A 21877-nucleotide genomic window follows, 5' to 3' on the forward strand; every position below is an offset into this window, starting at 1 on the left:
AAGCTTAAATGCATCATTATAAACCGTTCATGTTGTCAACAAGTTAAGCTCCTATTTAAAAATGAGTTAGTAAGTTTACAAGTCAACTTACAAGCAAGTTGAGAAAATCTTCAATAGATAACTATAACTAAGGGACAGGCCCGGTCTTTTATGTATTTTACCAATTAAGTGTCCGGAATCTCCACGAAGCAATCTGCGTGCCAGGGGCGTCGATGGGCCAATGAACATAGACGTGAAGGGGTTAATACCGGAGTTTGGGGGTGGACCGATCGGAGGCGAAGAGGATTGTGGGAGCTCCGTTGTACGTCGCCCCAGGGCGCCTGGGAAATATCCAGTGCGCGTTTCTATTATGACCGACCCTAAGTAAGGGCCATCGGCAGGCTGGGTCTGGCCACTGCCGGCGCAACTGCTCTCAGAGGCCGGAAGGCATGGGCCGTCGGCCGCCACCGGGAGGGCGGACGAGGCGGAGGTTTGTAGCACTTGTTTTGGGCTGAAAGCGTAGGCATGTACTGCCTCCAGCCGCGCTGGGACAGGGGAACGGAAGTGAGAGGGGGTGAGGAGACGGGGGAACTGACAGAGTGACGGACCCGGCGGCGAAAATTGAGGGCGTGGGTGTCGGAAGGGGACGTGTAAATATGTTACGTACGTGATGAGTTGTGTGAATCTTTTGGGATGGGAGAGGTGGCGGATAGACGAATGGAGGGTAAAATCAGCAGGGTGAAAACGTGTTGTTGGCGGGACACCAGCACATATGAATCGTACCTATATGGGATGACTTTGGAGTGATTTTATTGGGCTCCTGGTTTCAGATTCTACTTTTGATGGCTTGACTCCCTTTAACAAATTACCAAATTTACAAATTTACAAATTTACAAATTAACAAATTACAAAGTACTTGCTCTGTGCTGGGTACTGTACTAGAAGTTCTGTATGAGGAAAGGAATTAGCCTTTATCCTCGACACTTACAGCCTGTCAGTTACTATATGCATTTGGAGACAGGCAATTACAATAAAAGGAGATAGAGATACCCCAAGTGTTTTGATAACCTACTGGGTGCCACAGACTCTCCTGAGGTTGCCATCTGGGATGATCTTTGATGTGGTGATTTGACATACATTTTAAAGATAAAATAAGCAGGGCAAAACTATGTGCAATTTCTCCAAGCGTGTTCCCTCCCTGTTTAGCTCAGATGCAGCTACCTGGAGGACTGAGTAGCACTTAAGGCCCAAACTCGTTTTTTCCTGGTGAGAGCATTTGTCCATCACAGTGGCACTTCCAGGACCCCTGCCGGAGAGTCACTCTTAACTTGAGATCAAGGCCTCCCCTTGCACACATAGCCTGCAAGCTCTGGGTAGGACCAGAGTGCAGAACTCAAGGGCTCTCTGCCTTAACCATATGAAACACTTCTGTGCCAGCTCTTTGGTTTTCTAGCATACTCAGTTCATAGCAGGGAATTGTGAATTTACCTGGAATCCTAAGCAATCTTTTTAAAAGTTTGAATCATCAAAACTGCTGCTTTGTTTACCAGAGAAAAAACAGTATAGCAGACAGTCCAAGTCAATGGTTCTCAAACTTTCCTGTGCATCAGAATCAGCTGGGGGGCTTGTTAAAACACAGATTACTGGATTCCACCACAGAGTTGCTGATTCAGTGGGTCTGGGGTAGGCCCCCAAATTTACATTTCTAGCAAGTTCCCAGGAGATGCTGATACTGCTGGTTCCAGGACCACACTTGGAGAAGTACTGGTCTCAACAGAACTGAGATTAGTAAACCAGAAAGGACATCTCTAGGGAAGACTGGGCACAGTTCTAAAGGTTAGACAAGTCTGAAATAAGTCATGGTAGATATGAAATAAAACGGATGTGTTTTTGTTGTTCATTTGTATGTTTTGAATGGAAGAGCAAAGATGAATCTTCCTGAACTAAACAAAGTAAGGTTTGCATCAGCTTTTTCTTCACTCATGGGGTTCAGAGTTCCTTAAATTGTTTAAAAAACAAAGTAGTTATTTCCTTTTCAGATCCCTTTCTGAGTTATATTCAAGTAGCTAGTTATTTACAGAACTCACACCCCTGCTTGTGTCATCACCCCCCCAAATGAGGTGTTCTAACTTCTGGTAATAAATTATGTTTGAAGTTAAAACATGAAAAGACAGTTGGGACAATCTAATCAACACAAAGATTTGTATAAGCAGCCAGAATTGAGATGGTGTGATAAGTAGTTTTATTTATTTTTCCACCCTCAATGAAACCCCTTCCTCTTCAGAAGAAATAATCAGTTTATTCACTGTAAAGCACAGAAGGGACCAGAATTCTTACTGTGCCAGAGATTAACTTGAAACCTTCCTTGAGGGACTGACCTAAACAGCCTACTGGAGGGTGGCAGTCCCCAGTTCTGCCTACCCTCCATACCCTCCCATGAGCCTGAAAAAGGCCAGGACAGATTTTTAGAAATGTCACTCATTCTAGACCTGTCAGTGTTGGATCCCAAATTTCCCCACAGGCCAGTTACAAAACCAAACCAAGCCCCAAAACCAAACATGCAGACCCACATAAAACACACAAAAAAGTCCAAATAAACTGGCCTTGGTCTATTGTGAGCCTTTTCAGGGGCCAGCAAGATGCTAGGATGACCAGTACCCTGGATGTTTCAGAAATCTAAGGGTCTGTCATATCCACATTGCAAGGGAGTCAGCAGGACACTGTAGGGGAAGAAAAAGTTTTCCTTGGATCTTTTAGGGTCCCTGGCTGGGTCTGAAAATTAAACTGACAAAGACAGATTAACAAGAGAGAAGCATACAAATGTATTTAATGTAAGTTTTCCATGACACAGGAGCCGGCATAGGGAAATGAAGACCCAGAGAAACAGAGCTGAGTATTTTATGCTAGGTTTGACGAAGATTGGGAAGTCATGGAGAAATATGACAAATTAAGGAGTGTGAGGGAAGTGTAGTAAACTGGGGGAGACTTAACAAGTCCTGTTTGTTAGGATTTTTCTCTACATCCCTTTGTATTTTTGGAGATAAAGATTCTCCTTTCCTCTGGATATAGGGAGGGAACCTCTCACATGAGGGTTTTATGACCTGTCTCGGGGAGAAGAGGGGCAAGAGGTCAAGTGTCCTTCTTGTTTCTGCCATGTTTCTGCCACTCAAATTCCTTCAGCTTTAAAATATTCAGTGTGCTACGGTGCCATATTTTGGGGTAGCGTGTTCTGAACCTTGTCGGCAGTCACACACACGACTCTTGAACATCAATTAAATTTCACTTATGGTTGGTGAGCCTTTCAGTTATACTTGTGCACTGACTCCTCCCCTCCTCACCAGTCCTCATCTCTGCCTAATTCGCACTTAGTCTTACAGACAGTATAATTTTCTATGAAATATGAGGAGATAAAAAGGAATAAAATAAACCTATGATTTTGAACTACGTATCACTGTGTCCTAAGTGATTCCTAAGTAGGAATGATTTAATTTTGTTGCTTGAACACTCAATAGCTTATGGACCCTGTGAGCAGACAGATGGATGCTGAAGAGAATTTGGGGCCATCTGTGTCAGAGCAGCAAACACATGATTACTCCAGAATTCAGATTCAGACAGGATTGTTTGCAGTCCTGAATCTGTTTCAGCAGATTCAGACTTCTTGCTTGTTACAGCTGATTCCCTAAACAACTTTAAATCAGTGTGTATCTCTCACCTGGAGTGGAGTGGGGTTTTAGGTCTGGCACTTAACCACAAGGCTATGGATGTCATTGTTTTGTTTGGAATGGTTTTTCTGAGGATGAGAGTTCTTACATCAAGTGAGTGAGAACTATAAAGTAGAGGGGAGAAGGGTAATTATCATAATTAATATCACATTTCTTTGCAAAATAAGATTAGATAAAAGTGAAGAACTCACTAGGAGGAAGAAGAGGCAGAAGTATATTCTAGAATCTGGAATCTGCAACTGATGAGCCAGTTGCTGGGTGTATAACTTATTGCTTTTCCCACAATAGAGGCCTAAACACCCATGTGCCTGCAGCCAGGTTCCCCTTAGGTCCTGTGATCTGTTGGGGACAGGGTAGCTATTGCCGCTATTTATCATAACTTTTCTGCACTTGATAAGGCAATAAAGAAACCCTGATAACCTAATCTCGTATAAATATGTATTTTTTAAAACTATGGAAGCATTTTAATAGCCTCTGGAGATCCAAGGAATTCATAAAATTGTCTTCCAAAACTGCACGTAAAAGAGCCAAATCCAAAGTCTCACTGAAAGCTGGAGTTCAGGAGATCAGAAATGGCCTTGCCAGAAATGTGTTTTCTAATTTCAAGGTCCTTAGAGGAGTTCCAGTGCTCTGCAGCCAAAGTCCACCAGGAACATATCTATGGTTTAACAAGTTGGGTTGATTAGTTAGTGAGTTGAGGGAGAATGCACACCACGGGGAACTGATGAAACGTCTCAGAGGGTGTTAGAAAGGACTTATTATAGGATTTGGACTTGTGTTAGGTGATTTGGGGGAGGATTTAAAGAAGCGAGGCTTTGCTCTGGATTGGATTCTGTTAGGAAGTAACAGACTGTACATAGGGGTAATTCCATGATTGGGTATCTTTTTTTTTTTTTTTTTTGCGGTACGCAGACCTCTCACTGTTGTGGCCTCGCCCGTTGTGGAGCACAGGCTCCGGACGCACAGGCCCAGTGGCCATGGCTCACGGGCCCAGCCGCTCCGCGGCATGTGGGATCTTCCCGGACTGGGGCACGAACCCGTGTCCCCTGCATCGGCAGGCGGTCTCTCAACCACTGTGCCACTAGGGAAGCCCCATGATTGGGTATCTTAATGAATCTTATCTAGGAGGATAGACTAGAAGGAGGCCAATTTGTAAAGTAGCAGCTATTAGCCAGGATAGGAGGACGTCTGCTTATTTTGTGGTTTGGTCAAAGTTCATGTTTTGTCTCTTTTCAGACATGACTATGCAGTAGTCTTGCTTTTGTCACAGAGTGGCCTTGTCTGATGTTGATGGTCTGTGAAATTGGTTACGCTCATCAGGAGAACAACAAGGCCTAGCTGTGAGGGCCAGGACAGCTCCCATATGTCAGTGGCTGCTTTTCTCCTCAGAGTGATCAGTGCCAGGTCCAGCAGCCTGTAGGAGACCAAATTCCCTTTCTGCCAGGAGCCATATGTAGCAGAGAAATGGTTAGATGTGTTGAACAGGAAAGATTGAGGGCTGGGTGTGGATTAAAGCATCTGGTTACCCTCTAACAGAACTTAGGAGCCTCAGTGAGAAATAGCAGTCTCCTGAGATTGTTTCCCTTTAAAAAAATCATAAGAGTATACTTAAGCAAGGTAAGCGGATGGGAGAATATAGCAGATTATATTTTTCAAAGATGGCCATAACAGTACCTCTCATCCCATGCTCTCTTCTATAATGTGACCTTGCCACCCTTCCATTGAGAAGTCGGGTTGACATCCCCTCTGCTTTGAATCTAGGCAGACTTTGATTGTCTAAATCAATAGAATAGGGAGAAATGAGACTCTGTGACTTCTGAGGCTAGGCCGTAAGAGGCAGTGTGGCTTGTGCCTTATCTGCAGGGACATTGACCTTTAGAGTCCTGAGCTGCCATGTAAGAAGTCTGACTACCCTGAGACTGCCATGCTTTGAGAAAGCCCAAGTTCATGGTGAGGCCACCTACAGGTCCTCTGGTCAGCAGTCCCAGCTGATAGCAAACATCAACCAGGAGACCTGTTAATGAAGACACATCTAGATGATTAAGGCCCCCAGCTGTTGAGTCTTCCCAGCTGAGGCTCCAGACATCACGGAGTAGAAGCAAGACATCCCTGCTGTATACTGAGTTCCTGAACAGATTCCGAGAACAAAATAAAATGATTGTTTTGCACCACTGAGTTTTGGATTGGTTTAGCACAAAGCAATAGTAACCCAAACAGAGGTAGAAATGTTGGTTAACACAGAAGAAATGGAGTGAAAGGAGCAAGGAAGGCAAGTAATTGTAAGAGGGAAAACAGGCTAGGGACAAAGCATTTCGCTTTGCTGTTGCTCCTGCTGCTGCCGAGCTCTTTGATTCCAGAGTGGACAGAAGAGGGAAGAATGGAAAGGGAAGTTATTCAGTACACTAAATGAAACTTCTGTAGATAATTGCACCTCCTTTTAAAATAAGATCTGGAACTATTTAGTTATTTCTTTAATTGAACATCTTGATTAACAGAAGTATGTGGGGTTTTTTTTCCATAAGGAAACAAGTAGTGACCCTAATTAACAGTATTTAATAACCAGAGGGTGAGGGACGATACTCTCCTCTATATCATTGTACGAGGTTGGAGGAAATCACAGTGTTATTTCCAATGACATGTATAGAAGTTTTATTATTTTAATCTGGCAGAATATGGTTCACTTTTAAAGCCTCCATATGTGTCTATATTTTACACACACGAATAGCTCTTGCTGGGTAAGACATTCAATCTGTAAGTTAGAATAGAAGTCCTAGTACTATTATTGGAATTGTGTAATCGGTGAGCACTCAAAAGGTATTGGTTATAAATGTTGAGTACAACCACCAACTGACCTCATGGTTATTGGCCAAGTAGAGAATGTCTCAGTCTCTTGTTTCCTTGTAAAAATTCCTGTGAATTTGGTGTTTGGCTCTTTCAATGTGTTCCAGCCACACTGAACTCCCCCATTTGAACCTTGATCACCCCTCTCCTACTGCTGGTTCTTCTTATTCCCTCTACATTCTTCCTCGAAAAGTATTCCTGTCTGTTCACACACTCAAGGCCCAAAGTCAGTGAGCGCCACTTGTTTGGAAACCTAGATCTCATGTTCTCCTCTTCATAACCTTTCCTTGTTTCTCTTTTCTGCCACCTTCAGTTTGCATTATAGTTATCTGGGCATGTGTCTGGCCCTCCTACCAGTCTGTGAGCCCCTGGAAAACAGAATCTATATTAGATTGATTTGGGGGTTCCTCACAGCTCCAAGAGGGATGTTTTGTTCATCTTTAGGATCTGCAGAGAGGACACCTGAGCCTGGAGATGCTAATGAACATCATATATCCAATCAGTGGCAGAGCTAGGGCCAGAACCCGGGTCTCCTAATTCACAGCTTGATGTTTTCCACTAGATGAAGGAGAAGAAGAGGAAGCGGGGGAGAGGAAAAGCAGGAGGAAGTAGTATGCTTCATGAGCGCAAACCTTTGGTATCTGTTTCATTCACTAATGCATTCCCCAGTGCCTAGAGCAGTGCCTGGCACATAGTAGGCACTCAGTAAATATTTACTGAAATAATAAGCAATTGGGGTAAATAAGCATTCATGTACAAGGATGATAACAATGACCTTAGGGGGCATGGGTATTTTTTACTTATCACAAGTTCTTATCTCATGCATTGCTTTGATGCATGAAAGGAGAAACACAAAGCCAGAAAACCCCAGCTTTTCCTGCGCTTGTATTTTTCCACTGCTCTCTTGCACCACTTATCTTTCCCTGGTAGCAATTCTGAGGAATCTGAGACAGCTCCCACTGAACTCTTGCATTAATGTTCTGATAAAAGAAAAATATGATGCACTGGGCACAAAATGTCATTTTATGTAAAAACCTTGGGAAAGTTAGTATTTCTTTAAAAGCAAAAAAAAAGCAGAGCTCATTACTAATGGCTGCCTTTTATTGGCCTTGCTGGGGGCATCACAGTGGGACAATGTGGCTGGAGTCTATGGTTGCCCAAGAGGTCCTGCTCTCTCAGTAGAGCTGACCCCAGGTAATGGAGGCCATAGGTGTGGCTGAAAAACAGGAAATAGGATGGATAAAACCATATACATTTTAGCCCCTGTACTTACTGGCCTGTGGTCATCATCCCGATAACTCCTACCTCAAATCTCACTAAGGAAAATCCCATATGCTTTCCCTTCCCAATCTGAATTCTTCCTCCTTTGGCATAGTGATCTTTTGTTTCCTTGCCTTTGCTTATTCGGTTCTGAAAAAGGTATCTTTTCCTTAGCTCTACTCCAATCTTTCTTCTTCCTGATTCCCACACCCAGGGCCAAAGTGATTTTGACTAAATTTATATAGGAAAAGTATCTCCTTATCTGTGGTACCTGAAGGTACAGTTTGTAAGATTTAAAATCTGGGGCAGTGGGAGTAGGAAATGCACTTTGGCCTCAGTCTAGTCCTAAGCCACATGGTTTATAAAAAACTCTCCATCTGAGGAGTTAAGGGAGCTTGCCCAGATGAAGAGCACAGACTCCGGAGGAAGATTGCCTGTGTTGCAGTTTGGGCTCCACACCCCATAGGCTTTGATGACTCTGGGCAAGGTATTAAACCTCTCTGTGTTGTAGTTTTCTTATCTGTAAAATAGAGAGTTGTTAGGGGGATTTGTAGAGTTAATATAGGTGAAGCACTTAGGATGGTGCCTGGCAAACAGTAAGTGCTGTTTATTTTATTATTTTTTTGTATTAGAGTATAGTTGATTTACAATGTTGTGTTAGTTTCAGGTATACAGAAAAGTGATTCAGTTATACATATACATATATCCATTCTTTTTCAGGTTCTTTTCCCATATAGGTTATTACAGTATATTGAGTAGAGCTCCCTGTGCTATACAGTAGGTCCTTGTTGATTATGTACTTTATATATAGTAGTGTGTATATGTTAATCCCAAACTCCTAATATATCCCTCCCCCACCTTTCCCCTTTGGTAACTATAAGTTTGTTTTCGAAGTCTGTGAGTCTGTTTCTGTTTTGTTTTGGGTTGTTTGTTTGTTTGGTTTTGGCTGTGCAGCGCGGCATGCAGGATCTTAGTTCCCCAACCAGGAATCGAACCTGTGCCCCCTGCAGTGGAAGCACAGAGTCCTAACCACTGGACCACCAGGGAATTCCCTGTTTCTGTTTTGTAAATAAGTTCATTTGTATCATTTTTTTTTAGATTCCACATATAAGTGATATATGATATTTGTCTTTCTCTGACTTCACTTAGTATGATAATGTCTAGATTCATCCATGTTTAAACAGTAAGTGCTGTTTAAATGTTAAGTGTTATATCTGTCATTATTATTATTATTAAAATTATTAAAACAGACCCTTGTGTGTATGTACCATCAGAAGCCTAAGGGGAGACGTGAGTGGCACCCCACATATGTAATAAATAGGTGTTAGAGAAGCCAAACATGCTGAACAGACCCAAAGAATTAAGGAGCTATATCTAAGAGAGTGTTTTCAGGAGTTTTATTTTGGTTGTTTTAATCTTTTACTAAAAACAAATCTCAGTTACAAGCCATCGCTTGTGCTTTTGGAATCATGTCTAAGACACAACTGCCTAATCTAAGATTGGGAAGATTGACACCTATGTTTTCCTCTAGTTTTATATTTTAGTCTCTTACATTTAGGTCTTTGATCAATTTTGAGTTACTTTTTGCATATAACGTGAAGTAGGAGTCCAACTTCATTCTTTTGCCTGTTAATACCTAGTTGTTCCAGCACCATCTGTTGGAAAGACTATTCTTTCTTATTGAATGATCTTGGCACCCTTGTTGAAAATAAAGGTCTGAGTTTATTTCTGGACTCTCAATTCTATTCCACTGATCTGTATGTTAATCCTCCACCAGTACCAGTCTTAATTACTATAGCTTTGGGGTAATTTTTGAAAGTATGAATTCTGAGTCCTATTACTTACTTCTTCCTTTTTTTTTTTCAAGATTGTTTTGGCTGTTTGGACCCTTTGAATTTTCATGTGATTTTAGGATCATCTCATCCATTTCTGCAAGACAGCAAGGAGTTTGATAGGGATTGCATTGAATCTGTAGAACAATTTATGGAGTATTGCCATATTAACAATATTAAGTCTTCTGATCCATGGGCACGGGATTGTTTGTATTTATTTAAAAATTGTTTTGTAGTTTTCAGTATACAAGTCTTGCACTTCTTTTGTTAAATTAGTTCCTAAGTAATTTTTATGCTATTATAAACGGAATTGTTTTATTAATTTCCTGTTTGGAGTGTTCATCGCTACTGTATATAAATGTATTGGATTTTTGTATGTTGACCTGCAACCTTGCTGATTTTACTAATTATAATAGTATTTTTGTGAATCCTTTGGATTTTATATGTAAAAGATCATGCCACCTACAAATACTTCTTTCCAACATGGATGCTTTTTATATCTTTTTCTCCCTTCATTGCCCTGGCTAGAACCTCCAGCACAATGTGGAATAGAAGTGGCAAGAATGGAAATCCTTGTCTTGTTTCTGGTCTTATGATGTGTCTAGGTGTGAATTCATTTGAGTTTATCTTGGAATTTGTTGAGCTTCACGGATGTATAGATTAATGTTTTTCATCAAATTTGGAGAATTTCAAGCATATTTTCTTCAAAAATACTTTCTGTCCCTTTCTCTTTCTCCTCTCCTTCTGGGGCTCATTATATGTGTGTTGGTATGCTCAAAGGTCTCTGAAGCTCTGTGCATTTTTCTTCATTCTTTTTTCTTCCTGTTCCTCAGTCTGGCCAATCTCAATTGACTTGTCCTCAATTTTGATGATTCCTTTTTCTGCCAGCTCAAGTCTGCTGTTGAGCCCCTCCAGTGAATATTTTATTTATTGTACTTTTCACCTCCAGAATTTCTGTTTGGCTCTTTTTAATAATTTCTGTCTCTTTATTGATATTCTCTGTATGGTGAAACATCCTTATCATACTTTAAGTCTCTGTACATGGTTTGATTTAATTAGTTCTTTCAACATACTTATAATAGGTTATATGAAGCATTTGTCTAGTAAGTCTAATGTCTCAGCTTCCTCAGGGAGTTTCTATTGACTGATTTTTTTCCTGTATTTGGGCCTTCCTTCCTCCCTCCCTCCCTCCCTTTCTCTCTCTCTCTCTCTCTCTTTCTTTCTTTTTCTTTCTTTTCTTTCTTTCTTTCTTTCGTGTGTCTCATATTTTTTTGTTTAAAAGTGGACATTTTGGGGGCTTCCCTGGTGGCGCAGTGGTTGAGAGTCCGCCTGCTGATGCAGGGGACACGGGTTCATGCCCCGGTCCAGGAAGATCCCAGATGCCGCGGAGCGGCTAGGCCCGTGAGCCATGGCTGCTGAGCCTGCGCGTCCGGAGCCTGTGCTCCGCAATGGGAAAGGCCACAACAGTGAGAGGCCCGCGTACTGCAAAAAAAAAAAAAAAAAAGTGGACATTTTGAATACTGTGGCAACTCTGGAAATCACATTCACACTGCAAGGGTTTGTTGTTGTTGCTGTTTTTTGTTGTTGCTCTTTGTTTAGTGTCTTTCTTGGACTAATTCTGTAAAGTCTGTATTTCCTGTTGTGTGTAGCCACTGAAGTCTTGCCCGGTTATATCACTGTGGCTTAGTTGTTAGCTAATAATTGGTCAGAGGTTTTCTAAAGTGTCTTGAACCAGTAACCCTCCCACTTTTTGCAGAAAGGCTCTGCGTGTATTGTGGTACACCGTCAGTGCTCTGGTAAGCGGTTCACAATTATGCCTTAGCCTTCACTTCCTGTTTTCACAGACTCTCAAGGTTAGCCAGAGGTGAGACATGGGAGCCTTCTAATGTCTTTCCTGGGCATGTGCACAGCCCTTAATGTGTGTGTACTTTTAGATCCTCAGGAATGTATTGTAGCTTTTCAAAGACCTTTTTGGACATCTCATTCTCCAGATCTTCCTTTTAAGTTTTATGGTCAGTCTTTTGTTTTTCCCAACAGGTATCATGGCCTAGGCAGCTGTGATGTTAAACAATTGCCACTGATAATGTTTGGCAAATGCCCTGTAAATAGGGCTTTTCCCACTCTCTCACGCCCTGCTGAGTCATGTCAAATAACTACAAGCCATGGGAAAGAGGCTTTTTCAGGGAGCTGACAGATCAAATAGTCATAGTGCTCTGAGGATGGGAGTTTTTGAGGAGCTCCAGGCTGTTCTGCCCCCACCAGTGACTGTTAGGCAGCTGGCTTTCATGGCCTTTTACCATGGGTGTGAGGCTGCTGGTTTTCAAGGTTACCACTGAACAGGAGAGAGGGGGTTGAAATAGGGCAAGTTAAAAGGCCCCAAAGATCAGTGTTCTTAGCAAGACTAAGTAGTTTTCTTGAATAAATGCTCCTCAGATTGTCTGCAAACTTTTGAATCATGTCCATAGTTCTGAAAAAGTTGATTTTAACACTTTTTGCCAGTGTTCTCATTGCTGTTTTGCAAGAATGGATCTTCAGAGGTTCCTACTGTGCCATTCTGAAAGCTCCTCCTCACAGATTTTTATTCTGTTTAGGGTACAATCAGATCTCCATCTAAAATAACAATCTTGTATGGATATTTGGGTCAGAACTTCTTAGCAGTGGGCAAGATTTGGACTAACAATGAAAATGCTGAAGATGGCCTCTTCCTGTGTCTTCAGGACTCTAAAAGACTGTCCTGGACTGAGGCTGGGCTACGATCATGAGTAGGACAGTGGGTGAAAACTATGGGCAGCCAGTGAGATAATGTTGTTTTTTCCCCAACTAGGTTGTTTCTTTCTGTGCTCATAGGCATCTGAAAACCTGGAGATATGTTTGAGCCAAACTTCTGCAGAGATGGGCCACCAATTCCCCTTTACTGTTCACCACATTCCCCAGAAAGTTTATTGGACTTGGACCTTTCCTTGAGAAGGAATTTGGGAGAGAATAATATTAAAAAGGGGGAAACAAACACTTACTGAATGAACCAATGAGAGATCAGGGAAGGCTTCCTGAAGGAGGCACGGGTTTGATCTGATCCTGCAAGAATGGGTGCATGTTGGTTAGTTGAAGAAAATGTGTGGTGAGTAGGAAAGCAGTTAAATTTAATGCAACCAATTGAGATATCTGTAATTAATTCCCCTCACTGAGCCACTGTAAGAATATATCCCAGGCTTATTCCTGGGAGAAAGCCAGAGACTAGGCAATGATCAAAAAAATGGGGGAGGCAGTATATCATAATGGTCAAGAATTCAGGTTCTGATGTCAGACTGCTTAAGTTCAAATCCCAGACTTTCTGCTTATATGCTTATTAGCTGTATGATCCTGGGCAATTTAACCTCTCTGACCCTATTTATCTGTGAAATAGGGTCCCCCTTTTTCCTGCCTCACAGGTTTGGTGAGAAGATTAAATGGGATAATGCATCAATAGTGCAAAATACAATGCCTTGCACAGAGTAAGTGCTCACCAAAAGACATCCATATAATTTTTTCTTCCAGTTTTGAGGTATAATTGACATATACTGCTGTATAAGTTTAAGGTACACAGTATAATGATTTGATATACGTATATCATGAAGTGATTATCACAATAAGTTTAGTGAACATCTGTCATCTCATATAGGTACAGAATTAAAGAAATAGGAAAAAAGCAGTTTTCTTTGTGATGAGAAGGCTTAGGATTTACTCTCTTTGACAACTTTCATGTATAACATGCAGCAGTGTTAAATGTATTTATCATGTTGTACATTATATCCCTAAGGCAGCCAGATTTTTAATCTGAGTCCAGCCACGAATCCAGATACCAAATGCACAAAGCTGGAAACCATGTCGGTATGGTCAGAATTGAAATTGTTTTTAAATGCTTCCTGCAATTGCTTTGTTTATTTCTGTTCAGTTCACCTTTAGAATTTGGTAACATATTATTGAAAATGCCAGCATGTTTCCATATATTAGGAAGAATTGTATGGAGTGTTTTTTGTTTTATGTTTGAGAGACAGAACGTTAAACAGGGCACTGCAATAGAGGCAGGAATCCCACAGAGAGAACCCCCAGGGCCTAGGTGAGATTCAGAGGGATGGAATCAAGTCCTTGATCAGCTTAACCTCCTGGGAGTAGATTCTACTACCTGAGCTTTTCTCTCTTTGGGTTTCAGAGGTCCAAGATTTTTATTTATTCACTCATCAAACAGGCACTGGGGAGGGTGGAGGCACAGTGGTAGTTTTTTTTAACTAGAGCAGGGGCTCTGGACCCAGGTCAGGCTTGAATCTGAGCCCTAACATTTCCTAGCTCTGTGACCTTGGGCAATTTGCCTAACCTTTCTGTGCCTCTGCAGGATAATATCTGTCTCATAGAATTACTGTAAGAGTTAAATGAGTTAATACATGTGTACATAAAGGACTTAGACAAGTTCCTGGCATATAGTAAATGTTCAACAAATGTTAAATGTAACTAATTTTATAGTGGGTGGGAAGGTGATTATTTTAATTTTCTGTTTACATGTTTAACTCTGTTTATATGCTCAATTAAACAGAATTCAACTGTTCACTCTGTATCTCCCATGCCTAGTAATTTTGTTAGGTGAATGCATGTTCACTGGTAAACAATCCTAATGTAGTGAGAGGTACTATAACAGAGCTTGAGTACAAGGCACTTTGCAGGACATGAGGGATATGATATGTTATGCTCAACTTTGAGCAATTCAGGGAACATTTGGTTGAGAGGGGCTGTTCCCTTCTAGAATTTTCAGTGCAGTCAGATCTATGAGAGCCAACAGCATCCAGGAACTAGGTAAAGTGATGCTAGAGAGTCACCAGGTGGCAGTACTGCACAGGGATTCAGGTAGAAGAGGAAAAGAGGAGCCCTTTCCAGCCAAGAGTTCATGTTTATGTCTGACGCTGTTTTTCTCTCCTCTCCACAGAAATTCAAGCCATGATTTCTTCCCCTTTGTTCTGCTGGTTTTGGAGCACTGTTATTCCTACCCAAGGCTGCTTGGGAGTCATCTGGCGCTCAAGCCGCTCTGTCTTTACCAGGCAGAGGAGAGAAACCATGCTGAGTATATTTCCAGTTCTTTGCATGTTGGGCTTCTAACTCCCACACCACCAACTTGTTTCTCCTGCTATGCCCTGGATGGAATTAAAAGAGTGAGGTGAGAAGCAAAACTAACATTTTTTGAGACAGCAGGCACTGTATCAGAAACTTAATATAAACATGTTGTTGAATTGCCACAGAACCCTGAGAGATTAATTTTGTAATTTATTTTGTCCATCATCTTGCTTCAGCAATTATTAACATAGGCGTGGCCAGGCTTGTTTCAGCTATACCCCCCCATCCAACACCACTGGATTATTTTCAGGCAAATCCCAGATAATTTTTCACTGCATAATTTCGTTTTTAAATACTTTCTTACATTCCTCTAAAAGGTAAGGACTTTTAAACACACCACAGTATCATTATAACACTTTAAAAAAACCCAAGCAATAATATCCTAACATTATCAAATATATACCAAGTATTCAAATTTACCTAGTTGTCTCATTTTTAAAACTGTATTTGTTTCATTCAAATCTGGATTCAATCAAAGTTCATAGATTTAATTCATTTGATATATGAGCTGTGAGCCATTTTACATAGAGGGAAACTGAGGATCAGAGAGGATCATCAGTTCAGTATTCAAAAACAATTCTCTATTGAATCAGACCTGGTACCAGATGTTGGGGATACAAAGATTAGGAAGACCCAATCTCTGCTTCAAGGAACTCAGTCTTATGCTCCTGTAATGCTCTGTGAATATATCTATCACAAGACTTAATACACTATGTTATTAGTATGTGGTTGTGTATCTGTCTTCCCAGATAGGTGGCAAATTCCTTAGAAGGCAGGGGCCAGTTCATAGTCAACATTGTAATCTGTAAATCTTACGGAAAAACCCGAATGAACTTTTTGGCCAACCCAATACTTAACGTAGTCCCTGGTACATAGTAGATATTTAACAACTATGGGGAAAGGAATAATTTTGTCTGACTGGGCAGTGGGAACCAGTGAAGAGTTTCAGGCAGGGCAGTGACATGATAAGGTTATCACTGTAGGTAGGTGACACACGTCATCATTTGGATTGGAGGCAGAGAAGGGGCTATTGCTGAGTTCATGCTACAGAGGAGGAGTGCCAGACTAAAGCAATGGCGGTGAGTATGGAGAGGAGAAGACAGACTGGAGAGTTACTGAGGATGTGAATTTGGCAGTATTTGGTAATTTCTTAGATGTAGAGAATGAACGTTTCTGGCTTGGGTAATGGTGGTGCCACCAGTAGATTCAGTGCAAAGAGGAGAAGCGAGTTTGGGGTGGAAGATGAGCTCCACTTTGGACATGCTAAGGTTGTGTCCATGTGATCTTCAGGAGGATGTGTGAGACCAGAGCCCAGGTCGGTGGTCAGGAGTGAAGATCAGGGGATCACAGCGTGTAGGTGGAGCTTGAAAGCCTGACGGTAGATGTCATCACTCGGGAGAGGACATGCAGTGAAACAGGGAGTGGAATAAGGAGGGAACCCTGACACTTACCAAGGGAGTGGAAAATGAGAAGCCCATGAGAGATGAAAAAGGAACAGCTGGGGAGACTGGAAAAAAATCAGGACAGTGTGGTGCCACAGAAGCCAAGAGAGGAAAGAGTTCAGGAGAGAGGGAGAGGGAGTGGTTGACACTCTTGAGGCAGGTAAGGAAGTAGTGGTAGAGGATAGCTCAGTGCTACAGCCAGGGTGTGGTCGGTGGTGGAAGAGTGGCAGGTGGTGAGCCTAGAAAGGCCAGTTGGTCCCTCATCCAAAAAGGCCTTGGTCACCCAGCTGTGGAGTTAAGACTTCATTCTGTAGCTAATGGGGAGTCATCAAGAGGTTTCAAAAAGGAGTGACCTGGTCAGATCGGGGTGCTCTAGAAAAATCAGGCTGAGGCAGTGTGGAGGATGCTGTGGAGGAATAGGACTGGAGGCAGGGCTCCTTGGAGTGGAATAAAGTGGCACTTAGGCAGTGGAGGTATGGACTGTCTTCCAGGACTTTTAGTAGGTAAAATTGGCAGGCATTGAAAACGGTAGCTAACACTCACTGAGCTTTTATTATGTGCCAGGCGCTACTCTCAGTGCTTATGTGAATTATCTCACGTAATTCTCACAACCAATCTATGGGGTAGATAACATTATTGACCTCATTTTATGCCTGAGGAAACTGAGGTACAGAGAGATAAAACAATTTGTGGAGGATCATGGAGCGGGTAAACGACAGAGCCTAGATTTAAGTCCAGGTGGTTGGTTCTAACCCACTCTAACCTGTTTCACTGAATGCCACTCTTAACTTCTAGATTGTTTTGCCTTGATTAGATATGGGGAGTGAGGGTGTTAGGATTAGGTTCAGCTGTGAGCTATCAGACATCCAAAATAACAGTGGATTAAACAGGATAGAAATTCATTTCTCTTTCATTAAAGAAAGAAATTCATTAAACCCTAGAAGGCTTAATGGCCTGTCATCTCCACAGTGTGACACTTGTCCCCATGGTACAAGATAGAGCTTTAGTCATCATGTTCATGTTCTAAGCAGCAAAATGCTGGGTAGAGAGAAGGAAAGAACAGATACTTGTGACAACTGGTAGTCTCTGCTATAAGAGAAGTTCCAGAACTCTGCCATGGGTGATTGCAAGGAGGATGGGGTTACCAGGAGTTGAGGTAGAGAGTACAGGAAACCTGTTGGACCTTTATTATTTTTGTTTGTTTACCCAGGGTCTTTTGCTTCCCTTGGAAACAAAACCCTATTTTTTCAGGGGGAGTGCTGCTCCTCTCCTGTCCAGCCATGGAGTTCTAGTTGGTGTTTCCAGTCCAAGTACCCTATCATCTCCCCAGTCTCAGTTGATTTGATTGGTTGGCATATGGGCATGTGATCTAGATCAGAACAATCAGAATCCTTCGCTTCAATTTTTTTTAAACCAACTTAAATGGGGGAAAGTACTGTGTCCCACTTTTGTGGCACAGCTTGGAGATGTGTGGCCAGGACCTATTGGTGGCCCTTTTACAACTCCAGGGAGGAAGCTTGTCTGAGAAAATGCAGTCAGCATGCAGGATGAGCTGTAAATTCCTATTAGTGTTCAAGTCTCTGGTCTTGTCCTTGAGGCCCATCCACATCCTTGCCCTTTGTATGATTATGTGAGACTTCCAATAAATTCCTTCTTGTGTTCAAGTCAAAGTTGTGTTTCTGTCACTTGCAACCAATAAAGTCCTGATTAAAGCTGTATTCTAAAAGTTAATTCTGGAATCAATGTAGATGTGCTTAGGGTTTGTGTGTGTGTGGGGGGGTCATAGTAAATAGTAACCAGAAGCAGAAAGATAATTTATGAGACTGTTTTAATAGTCTACATGAGAAACAATGAGAATCTGAACTAAGGGGATGTCAGTGGGTACTGTAGCTCCTGGCCAGTCTTGCCATGTCTCTTCTACACCTTGAATCAGTTGCCCATATCTACATATTGATCATCTCTACCTGGATGGAATGCAACAGGTTGCTGTTCATTTTGAGCATGTTTTCCTCTGTATCCTTGGACATAGGTGTAATAGCTGCTTAAAAACTCCTCTCTGTTAATTCCAACATCTACGTCATCTTGGGGGCTAGTCTTCATTGATTACCTTTTTTCTTCGGTATGGGTCACATTTTTCTGTTTCCGATATGCCCAGTCATTTGGATTTGTCAGAGGACATGTTGTAGAGAATCTGGATTCCATTGTGTCCCTCTGAAGAGTATTGATTTTTTTGTTTTAGCAGGTGGTCAACTTGACAGAGCTCAAACTCCATACTCAATTTCCCCTGCAGTAAGTACCAGCTGAAATTTCTATTTAGTTCTTTTAGTTTTATCTGAGCTATTTGGAGACTGCCCTGTGCGTGCATGGTTCAGAGGTTGGCCAGAGAGTTGGACAGAGTTTATACACAGAATTTAGGGCTCCACCTGTCAAGATCTCTCCATTCCAGTATTTTACCTCCATAGGCTCCAGCTGCTGAAATCCTGAATTCTGTCTTCCGGTAAAGACTCAGTTTTACCACCTATCCGGTGACTGATTGGGGCCTGCTCTGTGGCTAAAAGCCTTAAAAATTGGGAATCTCACCTAGTTCTAATCCTATCCTTTAACTGTAGTTTCTTTTCCAGTTTCTGCATGCTTCAGGTTGTTTGTCAGTACTTTCAGGTAGTTGTTTTTAAATATTTTGTCCAGAGTATATTGTTATATCTGAAGGAAAGGCGGCTTGATAGAAGCTACTCGGTCATTTACTGGAAGCCAGAACCTGCCTAGTCACTACTGTATAACCTGTGGCCAGTGTAGCAAGACTCTTCTAGTCAGGTAATAAGAAATTATACCCAGATTATAACCAGATTTTAGCTCTCAATGATGTGACTTGAAAAAGGCAGTTTTATAACCAGATAAGCTAAATGTGATGAAGTTTCAGGATGACAGGTTTGGAGGTATGAGAAGCTTGATAAGCCCCCACCTGGGCTTTCCCATGAGCTAAAATGAGTTCACTCTGGACAGGCAGGGTCCTGCTGCCACAAACCTGAGTGCCTGTTTCCATAAGGAGATTCACTTTTTAAATATCCCCTGTCCTGATATCTCTTAGTCACCTCATCTTTAAAAAAATTATCTGAGTTTATTGTAATAAATGTAACTTCTATATAATTCATAGATCAGAATGAGAGGCCAAGGCCCCTACCCAGTCCTCTGCCAGATCTAGTATCTGGGATGGAGAAGAGTGGATAAATTGCAAAACTTTTTAGCAGGTTGAATGGTTGGGGATTGGTGACAAAGTATATGAGGTGGAATTAGAGGGTAGAGTTAAGGATGACTTCCGAATTTCTGCCTTGGGCATCTGGAAGGATGATCAATACAAAATAGAGGATGTAAGAAAGAGAGCAAGTTTAAGGGGGAAGATGAATTCAGCTTTGGCCATGTTTGAGGTACCTGTGGGACATCCAGTCAGAGTACATCTGAGTCTGAGGATTGGAGAGAGATCTGGGATGGAGATGTATAATGGAGAATCTCCAGTGGATAAGTGATAGATGAGGCCATAGGTCTAGATAATGTAATCAAATAGCATGTACAGGGTGAGAAGAGAACTGATAACGAAGCCCAGTAGTTAAGGGGAGAGCATAAGAAATGAGTCACTTTAGGAAACTGAGAAACAGAAAAATTAAAGACAAACAAGGAAAGGTGGTATACAAAAGTCAGGGGAGGAGAATTTCATGAAGGAGTTAGTGGTCAGTAGGGTCCAGTTCAGCAGAAAAAGCAAGCAAAGCAAGTACTGAAAAACAGGCATTGGATTTAACAACTAAGAGGTCTTTACCTCAGAAATTGCAATTTCGGTGGAGTGGCAAGGAGTGTTGCCAGATTGCAGTTTGAGGAGTGCACGGGTGTGGTAGACTTTAACATGTGTTTTCTGTTAACCATTCCTTCCAGTAATCATACTCCTGTATAGTCCCCTAGTCTTGAATCTGGTAAAGTCTCTAAATAAGTTTAACTGATAGAATGCAGGGAAGTGATGGTGCTTGACTTATGAGAGTAGGTCATAAGAAGCCTTATAACTTTTGCCTTGGTCTTTTGGAGCTCCGAGCAATCATTTAAGAAGTCTGATCACCCTACTAGAGAGACCACATGGAAAAATTGTGAGACGACATGGAGAGAGAGAGAGAAGTCCAGCTGCACTCAGGGTTCCAGAAATCCCCACCAAGACACCAAGCATAAAGGAAACCAGAACCATCTTGGCTCCACCAGATCAACCTAGCCACCAGCTGGATGCCGCTGAGTGGCTCCAGTAGATGCCACGTGGGGCAGAAAATCTGTCCAGTAAGCCTTGCCCAAATTTCTCACCCATCCATTCATTGCAATAATAAAATGATTATTGTTTTCAGTCCCAAGTTTGCGGGTGGTTTATTACACAGCAATGTATAACTGGAATGTTGGGCATTGAAGTAATAGAGATTGTAAATGCATGTTATACTTCCAATAAGCTTGGAAAGGGAAAGATCAGATGGCAGCTGGAAGGTCTCATAAGATTGTGGTAGAATTTTTTTAAAGATAGTAGGGACTTGAGAATGTTTACAGCTAATGGGGCAGGAGCTAGGAGACAGAGAAGGTTGAAGATACAGAAGAGAGAGGTGATGACTGAGGCATGAGATTTCTGAGAAAGGAAGGGATGAGATCCAAAACTCCAATAGAGGAGCTGATGTTAGACATAAGGGTAGTGGGGCACTTCAATCTCTAAAACAGGAGATGTATTCCCTCCTCTGGATCTTTAAAAATCTCAGGCTTTCCCATGTACTGGACATAAGAGAGTATATGAAGGTTGGTTGGACAGTAATGGATCTCGCAAGAATTGGTTGACTGTGGTACTTTCTTTTGCTTACTCACTTTACCTAGACCAGGAAGTGACTAGAATTCATATCCTTAGTTCTATTTTTCCTGTTAACAAAGAGTTTATTCTGTGTACTGAGAATGTTGGGAGCAGGAATAGGTATTGGGCTTGAGGATAGTGATGAAGATTTGGAAGAGCTATTGTGAGAAGTGAGAGCAGGAACTGACTGAAGTTTTGTGGGAGGATTTCCAGGTGGTATTGGATTGAAAAACCACCAAAATGAGAGTGTACTGATCATTATACCCATGATATTTTCATTATCAGTTCTTAGAATACACGGCATAAGATAGAAAAGACAATCCTTGTGTGGATTCAGAGCTGATATCTTGGGGGGCAAGATTTGATGAGAGTATTGGTCAGAGAGGTAGAAGCGATTGATTGTGAGATATAGAGTAAAAAACAAGGAAATGGGAAGCCATGCTGGGAGGAAAATGGATGGATCAAGGAAGTCCTGATAAGGTTGAAGAGTTAGTACAGTGGGGATAAGAGAGAGAATGAGCTGGAGAGACAGGAATAAACTAAAGTTCACTGTTTAAAGAATTCTAGGTGATCACAAAGTTCAGGGTATGACCATGAAAGAAGGTCATTGGAGACAAGATGATCAAGGGAGTGACAGGCCAGGGTGTTGGATGAGTAAAAACATGGAACTTGAAATTACTTTAGGTAATGGAAAAACTTAGGAGTGGAAAAGAAGAAATTAATTGGGATGCCATAACCCTCAATGAATATAAGGGAGTGAACAGAGTTCAGAAGCTGACACAGCAAGAAGGCTGTGATGTACCTTAC

The 21877-nt window shown here is 41.8% G+C and overlaps 1 long non-coding RNA gene across 1 annotated transcript; it reads left to right on the top strand.

Annotated features, from left to right (window-relative positions):
- Nucleotides 1–310: 310 nt before the first annotated feature.
- On the top strand, nucleotides 311–20587 carry LOC132513387 (uncharacterized). The gene is made up of 4 exons (XR_009538456.1): nucleotides 311–469; nucleotides 14589–14816; nucleotides 18455–18504; nucleotides 20284–20587. It is a non-coding gene; the product is annotated as an uncharacterized LOC132513387 (long non-coding RNA).
- The last annotated feature ends 1290 nt before the right edge of the window (nucleotides 20588–21877 follow it).

Source organism: Lagenorhynchus albirostris, chromosome X (genome assembly GCF_949774975.1).
Source record: "Lagenorhynchus albirostris chromosome X, mLagAlb1.1, whole genome shotgun sequence".
Lineage (NCBI taxonomy): Eukaryota > Metazoa > Chordata > Mammalia > Artiodactyla > Delphinidae > Lagenorhynchus > Lagenorhynchus albirostris.